Genomic DNA, 16458 nt, shown 5'->3' with positions numbered 1-16458 from the left:
TCCTTCCACTACAATCCACATACATATCTGTCTCACTAGATTCCAGTAGGTTTCATGGCAATATGGGATTTTCTGGCAAAATCTGAAGAATGTTCCCCTAGGAATAAGAAAGCTGCAGTTCCTTCAAAGCCTGAGGTGCAAAGGCTAAGGAAACTTCAAGAATGAGTCAAAATTAGCAATAGCAGGACTACCTTTGCTTAAGCTATTCCCTTTATCTGGGGGAACAGCTTCTCCCTTCTCTTAACCCCTTCACCTTCAGTACATATTTTAATTTGTAGTTTAATTACTTTATCATGTATTATCCCCTTACCATACTGCAGATTTCTTGAGGGAAAAGACCATGTCTGACTCATCTCTGTATTCCCAATTTGTCCAGCACAAGGCACTTTCATGAATGGTTATTGAATGAGTAAGTGAAGGAATTAATGCATAAATAATTGTTCAAATAATGCATGAGTAAATAAGTTAACAGTACCGATTACAGTGTCTCCTGGCAGTGTACTAAGATTCTGGTCTTTCTATCCAATGTTTATGGGGCCTTCACAAGTATGCAAATGAAGAACATACACTTGAGGATTACAGTGTCAACCAAGTCTGAGAGTACTTCCAAGAAGCAAGGCTTACAAAGCAGCACAAATCTCCATGAGCATCTAAGGCAACTACATTCAGAACCCAGGGCCTGGAGCTGCAAAGAGCCATCTGGGTAATAACTGTAGCAAAGAAAAAAGTAAATTACTGTGAGTCAGGTCAAAGGGCAAAATTTCAGTTCACGGATAAGACTGATTTAAGAAGGGAATGGTAACAACATTCTTGTGGGAGGGCAACCTGGATCTTCAACAAGCTCTCCTTATAAAACTAGAACCATTTTAGAACTAGGTGGAGCCACACCCAATATTCAGAGATGTCCAGTACAAATTATAAGGGCATCAATAGATACAAAAGAGAAGCTTTCAGCATTGAAAACTGAAAGCTTGGGTTGATGGATGAAAAGGCCATGACTTGTGAAGACTACCAAAGGAGAGGGTGCTCATCCTCGCTTCATATATGTCAAATGAAACAAGTTTGACCTTGCAGTGCCCTTCCTAATTCTGATTTCATATATTTATTCAGCTTCAATCTGTTATTAATTTAGTTTTCTGACTTGGCATTCTTACTGAAAAGAGAATACATCGACTAGCCAACACACATCTCAGTCCATTTGGCAGTTCTGTTTCTCACTATAAATTGCTAGATTGACTTTCTGGTACAAATCTGTCCCTTATGAGTTTGGGCGGTGTCAGCCAGTATTCCTAAGGCCTGATTGTTCTGTAGTACAAAGAAAGTTCCAGACCTATTGAGCTTTGAAGCCAAATTCTGGGATAGAGGAAGAAGAGGAACTCTTTCCTGGCAATTAGTTATTGTCCCACCTTTATTTTACAGACCATATCTTAAAATTACTAGAAGAAATCCTGCCAGTTTACCTCATTTCTCTATTGTGTGCAAGTATGCTCTCCTGTCATTGGCCCTAAAAAGGGAAGAAGAAGAAAATCAGAAGTCAGTGTCCCAATTCAAAGAGAAATTTAAACTCAAGTTAATTTTGAGCGTTAATTAAGAAAGCAAGTCTGTGGACAAGCCAAACAAGCTGATAATTTAACAATCACCTCCAATTACTTTTAGAAGAGAGCTCTTCTAGTTATTAGGTATGACTGATGGTCTAGGAATCATTATCACCTCAAACTAAGCAATAAATACCCTAGTCATAAGAGTAAAAAGTAATGCAGCTTTCCCACTTTGCCCATAATTTAAATTCTTCCCGTCTTTCTATTTATCCCCTCAAAGTTTACTCTAACTGATGGATTATATTAACATCTTTCCTAGGCTGGGGAAAGTTTATGATTTGTTGCTTCAAAGGCTTTATTTCTCTCTAACAGTAGCAGTATGTGAGGAGTGATAGCTATTGTTGAGGACATTTTTCATTACCATATATTGTGTTTTCTAGAAGAACCCGAGAGTTCTATCTGATCTTAGTATCTGGAAAAACTATATTTTTTCACAAACAACTGGTCATATTTGTTTCTTATTGATAATGATTTTGTAACTAGTCATCTGTCTCTTTTTAAATAGTCTGCTGAAAAACCTGGAGCCAATTTAGTGTCTACTAGTAGCAAGTATGGAGATCTTTTTATGGTATGCTTTTTTAGGTTAGCCTCTATCATGGTTCAGTTTTTATGTTCTTGCCCACTTTTTTATTATTTTACCCCCACTTTTAATTTATATTATTTTGCTATATAATGGATCATTTTAAGCCATCTTTAACCCTTTCTGGAACATTAGTAGAGTCCAAAAGTAAAAAGAAAAAAAGAAAGGACAGAGTGAACTGTGATCTCAATTCTTTTTCAAATAAATTATTTTATATAAACTGTCTTCAAGAGTTCTCCATGTCTGATTATATATCCACAGAGTATTTCTGTGCATTTTTGGAATTAATCATTTAACAAATACTTAATGAACTACAAAAAGGATCTATGTCTTTGATGCTGAGTAGGAGAGATGGGATTCAGAAGAATAAAATGTTTCCTATCTTCCAAGAGTCTACAGTTTAAGTGATAAGTTAAGCACTCATAAAAGAGTTATAAAATATGGCATAGTGTATTATTTGTTATTAAATTATGTGGAAGTTAAGACGATGAATTTACTAGGGGCTAAACCTGTTTCAAAGGTTTGCTGGTCTTTATTCAACAGGCAAGTTTTGGATTAAGCAGTGTTTTTACAATGAATGGACCGTGTCCTGCTGGAGGAATATAAAAGCTTTTGCATTTTAGGTGGTACAAGGGATAGCTTTTTAGAAAAGTTTAAAGTTATGTATTTGTTTTAAAGCTTAGCAAATTAAAGCTTTAAATATAATAAATTAAATCTATGAATTTACCAATTAAATCTATGAATTTATTGAAATTATTGCTTAAGAGAAGGCTAAAATAGGTAGCTAAGTTTCAAAAACTGTGATTATTTAAAAATATACATGCACAAAAAAACCCACAAAAGTATACAGGACAAGAAAACAGCAAAAACTGTGAAGGAACATTTGAATGTCTAAAGTTTGAAAAATTTAAAGATAGTGAAGAAGGCAAAGGATTCTAGGCGAGAGAAAGAAGATTGCCAAGGACATGAATTGAGAATAAATATGACTGTTTATGTGATAGGGAAGACAAAATTTTGTCTGATACATAAGGCACATTAGTAAACAGTGGAAAAGAAGCTTGGAGGTGGAACCCTATAAAGAAGGTCTTAGAGTATAGAAGCCATTGACTGCAGGAGGTTATTAAATGGATTTAAACATAGCTGGAAAAGGAAAATGAAAACTGTTATTTATGACAGTACTTCCTATGTACTGTCACCATTCTAGGCAATTTACACACATCACCTCATTCAATCCTTCAAACAATCCTATGGAGTAGGTAAAACATTAATTATAACCCATGATACTCATTAGTGAATTGAAGCACAGAGAGGATAATTAACTTTCTTAAGATTATACAACAAATAAATGGGAGAGGCAAGGTTCAAACCCACATATGTCTGGTTCTGGAAGCCATACTCTTTCTGTTATATCCTGAAAGATCACTGTGATAACAGTGCACAAGATGGATGGCAGAAGGAGGCAAAATAGGAGGTAAAGATCCCTTTTAGAAGATATGCCAGTAATTTAAGTTTGAGATAATAGGAGCATGGATTAGGACAATGACAGTAAGAATGAAGATAGAGGGCAATTTCAAAAGAATTATTTTTCTCAAAAAAGCCCTTAAAACTGTAATCAGTAAAATGAAAGAGGAAATGAATCTTCACAAGTAGGAATAAATCAGTCTTTGAAGGGGTTCATTTTTTGCATATTTTCCATTAAAACTTTGTTCAGCCATATACTGAAGCATCTTCCTCCAGTGAGAAAAACATACTTTGTAGCTGGAAGAGGTTCATTCTTCTGAACCCCAGAGGCTTATTTTAGAGATATCTAGCAACAGATGGCCACTTATTGAGGCCCCTGTGAGGAATCTCCTAAAAAGGAAGATGATTGATCTAAAATGATATACATTTTTGAAGAATTGTATTTCAGAGTATTCCCATAAGAAGAGGTTTTATTAAGCTAAATAACTGACCATTTGGGTCTACATGTTGTGAATTAACCAAAATGATAAGATTTCACCAAATTCTGGGTGATCTTTCTGGTTTCTATTTAGCCAAAGCCATAAATAATGAGCAAGAGGCCAAGAGATAAGGCCAAGAAAGATATACCTTGCCTCAATTTTGTATTTCAGGAATTTTTAAATTAGACTTACTAACTTCAAACATGTCACCAGGCTTGATCATTGGGAAAATGGTAAAATAGGGGGAGACTGTATTTGCACCACACCTTCCCTTATTAGCCTTTTTCTTCAGCTTTCTCCCCAAGGATATGATGCTTTTCCAAATCTTCTGGGTTCTTGTTGTTACAAAATAATGTGATCTAAATAGATCTTGCATACTAAAATATGAATGATATTTAGGAAGAGGGCACTGCAAACAAAAGAGACTGGATCGCACATGTTTGTAATTACAAATACTGACAAGCAACAGAAGATTCCTCAAATCAGCATTCCTCAAATCATTAAGATTTTTGGTCTCACACCGCTTTACACTATTTAAAATTATTTAGGATCCCAAAGAACTTTCATTTGTGTGAGTTATCTATTGGTATTTACCATATTAGACATCAAAACTGACGTTTTTTAAAAAAATACTTTTTCAATAATTCATTATGATACATTTATTATGTTAAAAAACGCATTTTATAAAATATAACAAATTTATAAAAGTAGTAACAATAGTAACATTGTTTTACATTTTTCTCTCAGTCTTCCTTATTTTATTTCAAAATATTAAGGGAATACAAATATTTTGCTACATGGATAGCTTTTATAAAGCTTGAGTCATGGCTATTAGTATGTCCAACACCTGCATAGTGTTCATTGTACCAGTTAGGTAGGTTTTTGCCCCTCTTCTCCTCCCCCTCCCGCCTTCTTTATTTCCAATGACTTTTACTTCCTTCCATGCACATGTATGCCATTCAATTAATTCCAACTTATTAGAGAATATATGTGGTGATTACTTTTTACATTCTTGAGACACTTCACTTAAGATAATGGCCTCCAGTTCCATCCAAATTACTGCAAAAAATATTAATTCATTTCTTGTTATGGCTGAGTAGTATTCTATGGTATACATATACCACGTTATGTTAATTCCCTCATGAATTGATGGGTACTTAGGTTGATTAAACATCTTTGCAATTGTGAATTGTGCTGCTATGAACATTCAAGTACAGGTGCCTTTTTGATAAAATGACTTCTTTTTCTTTAGATAGATATCCAGTAGTTTGAATGCTGGATCAAATTGTAGGTCTACTTTTAGTTCTTTAAGGAATCTAGGTACTGTTTTCCATACAGGTTATACTAGTTTACAATCCCACCAACAGTGCATAAGCATTCCTTCCTCTCTGCATCCACACCAGCATCTATTGTTTTTGGACTTTATAATAATAGTAATTATGACTAGAGTAAAGTGATATCTCAATGTGGTTTTAACTTTTGTTTACCTGATGATTAGTGACATTGAGCAGTTTTTCATATTTTTTGGCCATTTGTCTATCTTCTTTTGAAAAACTTTTATTCATGTCATTTGCCCACTTTTTAATGGTGCTTTTTTTTTTTCTTCTTCTTCTTGTTTTGAGTTCTTCGTAGAGTCTGGATATTAGCTCTTTATTGGATATATAATTTGCGAATAATTTCTCCCATTTTCTAGATTGTCTATTTGCTTTGTTGATTATTTCTTTTGCTATGCAGAAGGTTTCTAATTTAATCAAGTTTTATGCATTTATTTTTGTTGTTATTGTAATTGCCTTTGGGGTTTTAGTCATTAATTCCTTGCTAGGCTGATATCTGGAAGAGTTTTTCCTCCATTTTCTTCTGGAAGTTATATGGCTTCATGCCTTACATTTAAGTCTTTTATCCACCTTGAATAAACTTTTGTGAGTGGTAAGAGATAAGGGTCCTGGTTCATTCTTCTGCATGTGACTATCCAATTTTCCCAGTACCATTTACTGAATAGGGATTCTTTTCCCCAGTGTATGTTGTTGCCTGCTTTGTCAAATATCAGTTGGTTGTAGGTAGATAGTGTTATATCTGGTTTCTCTGTTCTATTCCACTGGTATATGTCTCTATTTGATACCAATATTATCCTGTTTTGGTTACTATGGCCTTATAGTATAATTTGAATATGGTAATGTAATGCCTCCTGATTTGATTTTTTTCCTTAAAATTTCTTTGGCTAATAGGGTTCCTATTTGGTTCCAAATGAAGCATAGAATTATTTTCCCAGATCTGTGAAATATGTTGTTGGTATTTTGATGGTGATTGTATTGAATATGTAAAGCACTTCAGACAGCATGGACATTTTAACAATGTTGGCTCTACTGATACATGAACATAATACATTTTTCCATTTGTGTCATCTGCAATTTTTTCCCTCAGTGTTTAGTTGTTTTCCTTGGATAGATCTTCCAACTTCTTAGTTAAGTACATTCCTAAATATTTTATTAAATATTTTCTTTGTAGCTATTTTGCATGGTATTGTGTTCTTGATTTGACTCTCAGCTTTACAGTTTTAGTATATAAAAATACTGCTAAGGAAGCAGAACTGGCATGAGAAAGGCATTAGAAGGGACTACATTCCAAGAGGATTGAAGACCAGTGAGAAGGGTAGGTGGAGCAGTTAAAATTCCCCTATCTTGCATCTTGGACTGCTAGTGGTCTCCTGAGCTGCTGGAGAGACTTGCTGACACCAGAACAGAGACTACTGCTGCCAGTGAATGGAGAACCTCTTGTGGACAGGGCACCAGGCTTCCAGCTCCTTTGGGACACCTCCCACACCACAGAATTAAGCCAATTGGCAGGTACCATATTGCTTCATTCTCCCTTTCCCTTCCCCTACTTGTGGCTGTTGAGAGAGACAATTTAGCCACCACCTGGAGGTATCCACAGGGAATGGGACCTTTCCTTTTGGGGCCCTGCTGTAGATTCAGGGGTATTCAGGCTATGAGCTCCCAACCTGCTGGCACTTCCTGGTGCTGCTTGCCTGTGAGTCCAGCAGAGTGGAGCAAACTGCAAGGCAGAGAGACATTGACCCAGCTTGGGGATCCCCTGGGTGACTTTAGACCAGCATTATTCTCCCTGGTATGGTCAGGAATTCATCTCTGGGGCATGGGAGACAGACCCGCAGGCTAGACCCACAGGCTAGACCCTTACACGCAGGTCTCAATCACATTGCCCAGGGGCACAGAAGGGATATTTGTGAATTAGACTACTGAGGTTTGTGTGCCTTCAGGGGCAGATTAGAGTGGATCTTAGCTGGAGCACACTTGAGGGGCACCCCTAGTCCCACAGGAGGGCCACGCTCCCAGCTCAGGGCATGATTCTGGGGAGGGAACATCCTGGCCCACATCATAGTTGAGGAGGAGCTCAGCTGGCTTGAGGTCCTGCCTGCTGGAAAAGACCTAGGAGAAACCATTTAATAGGGGAGGGAAGAAAAAAGTGAGGCCTGTGCCATACTGCCAGACTATGGGTATCAGATAGCCCCATCTCCACATGCATACTTTTTGGTTGAGTGAGGCCACTTTAGCCCCTCTTTAGCAGCTTTGCTCAGAGGCAGGAAACAGACTTTTGACCCCTGCTAAAAGCATTTTGGAGCTAGAGGACAGACTCAGCCAACCCAACACTGCACCACCTACTGCTGCTGAGGTAAAGAATAAGGACATACCTGGACATCCCGGGGCCCCACTGACCACCTGAGGCACTAGAGTGCCTCTTCAGAGGAACAAGAGCTGATTACATGACCCAAAAACAGAATTGCAGATTGCTCCTCCTGGCAAGGGCCACCTATTGACAGTGAGGTCAATTTTCATGTCCTTTTACTGCATTAACTGACTAATAATACAGGATATGGTAAATTATCACCCAGAAGTACTACCTACTGGCTCACAGACTAAACTTGGCGTATCATTATCTAAAAGAAAATCTAAACGTAAGAAGCAGATGGGAAGGAATCAGAAAAAAAAATCCTTGGAAATATGAAAAATGAAACTGAAGGGACATCCCAAAAGGGAACACCAGCTGTCTAGCAATGGATACCACCCAAAACCAGACCACTGATATGAAAGAAGAATTTACAACATGTATTGTAAGAAAACTCAATGAAATGGAAGAGAAAATGGATACCCAACACAAAGAAACCACACACAAAAAAAAATCCAGGGCATGGAAGAAAAATCCACTAAAGAAAATGAAATATTAAAGAAAAATCAAACAGAACTTCAGAAAATCACGAGTTTATTCAAAGAATTACAAAACACATTGGAAAGCCTCAAGATAGGGTAGATAAAGCAGAAGAAAGAATCTCTGGATTGAAGATAACACTTTTCAATTAAATAAGTCAGTCACAGAGATAGAGCAGAGAAACAAGAGAAAAGAGCAAAGCCTGCAAGAAATGTGGCATTATGTGAAGAGGCCTAACATAAGAATCATAGACATCTGTAAGGGTGAAAAAGAAAATACACAAGTGTTGGATAAACTACTTGAAAATATAATGGAGGAAAATTTCCCTGGCCTTGCCAGAAACTGAGATTTCCAGGTACAAGAAGCTCAGAGGACTCCTGAGGGATTCATTGCAAACAGGAAGGCATCATGACACATAGTCATCATACTGGCAAAAATAAAAGTGAAAGAGGCCCTCCTATGAGCTGTAAGGCAAAAGAAGCAGGTAACATACAAAGGAAAATCCATAAGACTGACTGCAAATTTCTCAACTGAGACTTTATAAGCCAGAAGAAATGGGGGCACCATTCTCACTCTTCTCAAACAAAAAATGCACAGCCTAGAATTTTGTATCTGGAAAAACTAAGTTTCTTATACAAAGCAGAAATAAAGACTTTCTCAGACAACCAAAGACTGAGGGAATTCATCAAGATAAGACCTGACCTCCAGGAAGTACTCAGAACAGCATTACACATGGATCATCACAATAGACCCTCCCCAGTGTAAAATCATCCACAATCTAAAGGTCAAGGCCAGATACTCCAATGACTCAAGAGAGAAAACAAAGCAACAAAGTTCAAGTCAACAGGATAAACAGAAATCTGCACCACTTATCAATTCTCTCAATAAATGTGAATGGCTTGTACTGCCCACTAAAGCAACATAGGTGGGCCAAATGGATAATTATAAATAAGCCAAGTATCTTCTGTCTTCAGGAAACACATGTAATCCACAAGAATACATTCAGACTCAAGATGAAGGATGGAAAACAATATTTCATGCAAATAGAAACCAAAAAGAAGGTCGGGCCCGGTGGCTCACGCCTGTATTCCTAGCTCTCTGGGAGGTCGAGGCGGGCAGATTGCTTGAGGTCAGGAGTTCAAAACCAGCCTGAGCAAGAGCAAGACCCCATCTCTACTATAAATAGAAACAAATTAATTGGCCAACCAATATATATAGAAAGAAAAAAATGAGCCAGGCATGGTGGCACATGCCTGTAGTGCCAGCTACTCGGGAGGCTGAGGCAGGAGGATCACTTGAGCCCAGTAGTTTGAGGTTGCTGTTAGCTAGGCTGACGCCATGGCACTCACTCTAGCCTGGGCAACAAAGCAAGACTCTGTCTCAAAAAAAAAAAAAAGAAAAGAAAAGAAACCAAAGGAAAGTTGGTGTGGCAGTTCTGATTTCAGATGACTTAGTATTCAAATCAGCAAGAGTATTAAAGACAAATATGGTAACTATATAATGGTAAAGGACACAATTCAACAAAAAAGACATAACAATTCTAAATATTTATGCACCTAACTAAGGTGAACCCAGATTCATAAAGCAAATCCCATTTGATCTAAACAAAATGATAAACAACTTCACCATAATATCTGGGGATTTCATCACACCTCTGACAGAACATGACAGATTCTCCAAAGAGAAAACAAACAAATAAACAATACACTTAAACAGAACTCTAGAACAAATGGGCATGACTGATATTTACAGAAGATTCTACACCAAAATAGCTGAATATATGTTTTTCTCATCAGCTCATGGGACATTCTCTAAAAGTGATCATATCCTAAGCCAAAAAACATTTCTCAACAAATCAAAAAAATAGAAATTATACCATGCATCTGCTCAGATCACAGTGGAATAAAATTAGAAATCATCTCCAACAGAAACTCTCATTTCTACATGAAGTCATGGAAACTAAACAACCTTCTGCTGAATGATTATTGGGTTAAGGAGGAAATTACAATGAAAATCAAAAGATTCTTTGAACTAAATAATAAAGGATATACAAGTTATCAGAATCAGTGGGACAAATTTAAAGTAGTCCTCAAAGAAAAATTCATATCCATAAATGCCTAAATCCAAAAGAGAGAAAGATCACAAATCAACAATCTAATCAATCATATCAAAGAGCTGTAAAAGGGTGAGTTAACCAATGTCAAACCCAGGGGTCCTCAAACTTTTTAAACAGGGGGCCAGTTCACTGTCCCTCAGACCATTGGAGGGCCATTCGAGAGTGCGACGCACATTCCACACATGCACGCTGTGGGCCCAGGACAAGTTGGCTGCTAAGTAGGACAGGCAACGGTTGCAAAAACACGTGTCGGGCCAGATAAATATCCTCAGTGGGCTGCATGTGGACCGTGGGCTGTAGTTTGAGGATGCCTGGTCAAACCCAATAGAAGAAAAGAAATAACAAATATCAGAGCAGAATTAATGAAATTGATAACAAAGAAACTACACAGATTAATATAACAAAAAGTTTGTTCTTTGAAAAATTAAACAAAATTGACATGCCTCTTGCTAGATTAATGAGAAGCACAAAAGAAAAGACTATAATAAGCTCAATAAGGGATGAAAAAGGAGAAATTACAACTAATACCACAGAAATACAAAATATCATATATGAATACTATAAACATCTCAATGTACATAAACTTGAAAAAGTGGAGGAATTGGACAAACTCTTAGAAACACATAAATTCCATAGGCTTAATCAGGAAGAAATAGAATCTTGAACAAACCAATATCAAAATTGAAGCAGTAATAAAAAAAACCCCTCCCTAACAAAAAGTCCCAGGCCAGATGGCTTGACAGCCAAATCTTACCAGACCTACAGGGAAGAACTGGTGTCTATCCTGCAGAAATTATTCCACAGCATTGACAATGAAGGAATGCTTCCCAAAACATTTTCTGAAGCCAATGGCCCCCTGATGCAAATGACAGCTAAGGATTCAACCACAACAACAAAAATTAAAGACCAATATCTCTTATAAATATAGATGCAAAAATTCTCAATAAAACTCTAGCAAACATAATTCAGGGGCTTATAAATAATCCATCATGATCAAGTGGGCTTAATCCCAGAGATTCAGGGAAGGTTCAACATATGCAAATCTATAAATGTCATTCACCACATACATAGAAGTAAAAACAAAGACCATATAATCCTCTCAATAGACGTAGAAAAGCATTCTACAAAATAGAGCACCATTTTATGATAAGAACACTTAACAAAATAGGAACAGATGAGACTTAACTAAAAATAACAAAATCCATATATGACAAACCCGCAGCCAACATCATACTGGAGAAAAATTGAAAGCATTCCTGCTTAGAACAGAAAGCGACAAGGTTATCATCTATCACCACTTCTATTCAATATGGTGTTAGAACTCTTAGAGCAATCAGACAAAAAAAGGAAATCAAGAGCATCCAAACAGGTGCAAAAGAAGTCAAACTAATCACTCTATGCTGACAAGATGATCTTATATCTAGAAAACCCCAAAGACTGCCATGAGACTACTGGAATTGATTAACCAATTCAGCAAAGTGTCCGGTTACAAATTTCAATGTACACAAATCAATAGCATTCCCACATGTCAATAACAGCCAAACTGAGAACCAAATCAAAAACTCAATAACTTTCACAAAAACAACAAAGTAAATAAAATACCTAGGGATATATTTAACTAAGAAAGTGAAAGACCAATACAGGGAGAATTACTAAACACTGAGGAAGGAAATAGCAGAGGATATAAACAGGTGTAAAATCATACCATGCTCATCAATTGGCAGAATCAACATAGTTAAAATGCTTATAATACCTAAAGTAATCTACAGATTCAATGCAATTCCTATTAAATTATCAACAATATTTTTCACAGATCTAGAAAAAATAATTCCATGCATCATATGGAACCACAGAAGAACCTGCATAGAAAAGCAATCTTAAGCTAAAATAACAAATTGAGTGGCCTCTATTAACCAGTTTCCAAGCTATATTACCAGTCTATAGTAACCAAAACAGCATGGCAAGGGCATAATAACAGAGATATAGACCAGTGGATCAGAACTGAGAACTCAGATTTAAAACCATCCTCATATATCCATCTAATCTTTGACAGAGCAGACAAAAACATACACTATGGAAAAGAATCCTTATTCAATAAATGGTGCTGGGAAAATTGGATAGCCATATGTAGAAAACTAAAACAAGATCATAACCTCTCACCATTTACAAAAATCAGTCCATGTTGGATAACAGACTTAAACCTAAGGCATGAAAATATAAGAATTCTAGAAGAAAATGTTGGAAACACTCTTATAGTCATTGGAGTAGGCAAAGAATTTATGAAGAAGACACCAAGGCAATTATAGCAACAACAAAAATAAATAAATGGGACCTGATCAAATTAAAAAGCTTCTTCACAGACAAGGAAACTATCATGAAAGCAAACACACTACATACCAAATGGGAAAAAATGTTTGCATGTTACACATCCCATAAAGGGCTGATAACTGGAATCCATATAGAATTCAAGAAAATCAGTAAGAAAAAAAAAAATAAAACAACCTCATTAAAATGTGGGCAAGGAACATGAACAGAAACCTTTCAAAGGAAGACAGATGGATGGCCAACAAATATATGAAGAAATGCTCAACATCTCTAATCATCAGAGAAATGCAAATGGAAACCAGAATGGAATATCACTTAACTCCAGTGATAGTGGCTTTTATCAAAAAATCCCCAAACAATAAATGTTGGCATGGAGGTGGAGAGATAGGAACACTCATACACTACTGGTGGGACTGCAAACTATTAAAACCTTTGTGGAAAGTAATATGGAGATACCTCAAAGAGATACAAGTAACACTATCATTTGATCCAGCAATCCCATTACTAGACATCTACCCAAAAGACAAAAAGACATTCTATTAAAAAGACATCTGTCCTAGAATGATTTTTTAGCAGCAGAATTCACAATTGCAAAGGTGTGTAAATAACCAAAGTGCCCATCAATACATGAGTTGATTAATAAATTCTGGGATATGTATACCATGGAGTACTACTCAGCCACAAAAATCAGTGGTGGTCTAGCACCTCTTGTAGTATCCTGGATAAAGCTAGAGCCCATTCTTTTAAGTGAAGTCTCAAGAATGGAAAAACAAGCGCCAACATCAAATTAGTATTAAAATTAAAATTAGTAATAATATTAATTGATCAACACTTATGTGCACATATGGCAGTAACATTCATTGGGTGTCAGGCAGATGGGATGGGGAAGAATGTTGGTTGGTTATATTTACACCTAATGGGTGTGGTTCACACCGTCTGGGTGATGGATATACATGAAGCCTTGACTCGGGTGGGCCAAAGGCAATATATGTAACCTAAACATTTGTACCTCTGTAATATGGTGAAATTTAAAAACAAACCTTAGAGGAAAGTGGTAGGCTCCAGCTCCACCCCTGCAGGCAGGGTGAGACAATAAAAGCCACTCTCCACCTGATCTAGGGTGAATCCGTTGGGCCTGTGTACAGATCCATAGCTGGCAGCCAAATACTTTGCTATCCAGACAAGATTAGGTCACACAGTTGATCAAAAAACTGGGGCTGGATCTTCTCCCCCAGTAAGCCACCAACAGTCAGGGCCGGGGTCAAGGAACAAATTTCCAGCAAGTGACAACAATAGGCTCCAAAAGTAACCCTTCCCATCAGTGGTAGTCTCCCAAGTGTGGTGGAAGAGCTCCCCCCAATGGTAGATCAAGAAACCATAGAAGACAGAACGTCCAGGTAGCCTCCTTCATATATCACCCACAGAAATAGTTTATACACAGAGTCTGTTAAGTACCATATGAAAGAACAACAGCTGATCCAGATGAGGAGGGCTCAGTGAAGGAATTATTAAAATATGAAGAATCAAACCAAAAACACTCCCCCTAAGAGATATACCAGCTCTCAAGAAATGGAAACTGATGAACACTAAAATAACAGAAGAAGACACTAAATAAAATAACAGAAGAAGTGTCCATTTAGTGAAGAAACTAAAATAACAGAAGAAGAATTCCAAAATTGGATTGTAAGAAAGCACAATGATATTCAAGTAAAAATAAATAACCAACACAAAGAAACCACAAAGAAAATTCAGGACTTGGAACAAAAATACACTAAGGAAAAAGAGATCTTAAAGAAAAATCAGAGGGGGGCGGAGCAAGATGGTGGACGAATAACACCGCCAGACAGAGGGTCTCTGCAGAAAAGGCAGATTCTAGCAGAAACCAGAGGAAAGAAGCAAGAAGACGAGCATACAGCGGACAAGGGCCGGAAGGAGGGGTACCTGAGACCCCAGGAGACTCCACGGGAGGAGGCTGCAGAGGAGAACTGGAGGCTGAGACCACCGGAGCAGCCCAGAGACCAGCGGCAAGGGTTGGTGGAATTGCTGTTTCCCCTCCCCTGCATTCGGGACTGCTGGTGGGCTCCCCAGCCGGTGGAGAGACCTGCAGACACCAGCCCAGAGACTGCCGCCGCCTGCGCAACGGTGAGCCCGTAGCAGACGTGGCACCAGGTTCCCAACTTCCTCCGGGCACCTCTGTGTACACGGACCCGAGCTGCGCGGCAGGCGCCATATTGCCTCCCCCTCCCCTACGCCGCCCCTACACGCGGCTGCCCAGAGAGACAATACAGCCACCAGCCGGAGGCACCTCCAGGGAACGGGACCTTCCCATTTGGGACCCCGCCCGCCCTCCAGGTATTGCTGGCACCCTGTTCCCAGGAAAACGGTGCCGACTCAGAGGCTGAGAGACATAGACCCAGCTTGGGCTCCCTGTGGGTGAATTAGGACCGGAAATCCTCTCCCTGGTGGGAATACAGTTTGAACTCTGGGACCCAGAGGTCGGACCTGCAGACCAGATCCCCTGCACTGAGGGATAGCATTGCCCGGGGCACAGAAGGGATATACGTGAACAGGCTACTGAGGTCTGTGTGCCTCCAGGGGCGGATCAGCATCCTAGAGGGCAACACCCCTCCCAGGAGGAGGCCGTGGGCCCAACCCAGGTGGTGTTCCTGTGCAGGGAACCTCCCCACCGGCATCACAGTCCGGGGAGGCCTGGTGGCTTGTGGTCTGGCCTGCTGGCAGAGGCCCAGGAGTAGCTGCGGAGTTGGGGAGGGAGGAAAGAAGCGAGGCCTGCTGCAGACTGCGGGTCTCAGATAGCCCCACCCCCACACCCAGACTTTCTGGCTGAGCGGGACCATTCCAGCCCTGCCCTGACAGCTTTCCCTGGAAGCAGAGAACAGAACTTTGACCCCTGCTAACGGCCTGAGGGCAGGCTTACCCAACCCAGCTCTGCCCAGAACGAGAGCTGATAACAGGACTCAAAATCAACACCATAGCCTGTTCCTCCAAGCAAAAGCCACCTACTGACAGGGACGGCATCTTGCACAGCCTTTCCACGGCACCCACTGACTCAATATACAGGGAGTGGTCCAATTTCACCCACAGGTACCACCTAACGCCTCAGAAACTAAACAAAGTGTGTGAATACCCAAACAATAACCTAAGGAAAGAAACAACAACTGATCGACATGGGAAGAAATCAGCGAAAGAACTCCGGAAATATGAAGAACCAAACGGAAAACACACCCCCAAAGAGGAGCACCAGCCCCCTAGAAACGGACACCGACCAAAATCAGGCAACCAATATGACAGAAGAGGAATTTCGTATGTGGAACATAAGAACACTCACCCAGCTGCAACAACAACTCAATAACCAACACCAAGAAACCACAAAAAGTCTCCAGGATATGAGAAAAGAAATAGACACATTGAAGAAAAGTGTAACCGAACTCCTGGAAATGAAGAATCAATTCAAGGAACTACAAAATACAGTGGAAAGTCTCAAGAACAGGGTAGATGAAACAGAAGAAAGAATCTCAGAGCTTGAAGATAACACCCTCCAATTAAATAAATCAGTCACAGAAATAGAGCAGAGAAACAAGAGAAAAGAGCAAAGCCTACAAGAGCTGTGGGATTATGTGAAGAAACCTAAAGTGAGGGTCATAGGGTTACAAGAAGGGG

Source organism: Microcebus murinus, chromosome X (genome assembly GCF_040939455.1).
Source record: "Microcebus murinus isolate Inina chromosome X, M.murinus_Inina_mat1.0, whole genome shotgun sequence".
NCBI lineage: Eukaryota > Metazoa > Chordata > Mammalia > Primates > Cheirogaleidae > Microcebus > Microcebus murinus.
Note: the sequence above shows the minus strand (reverse complement) of the source record.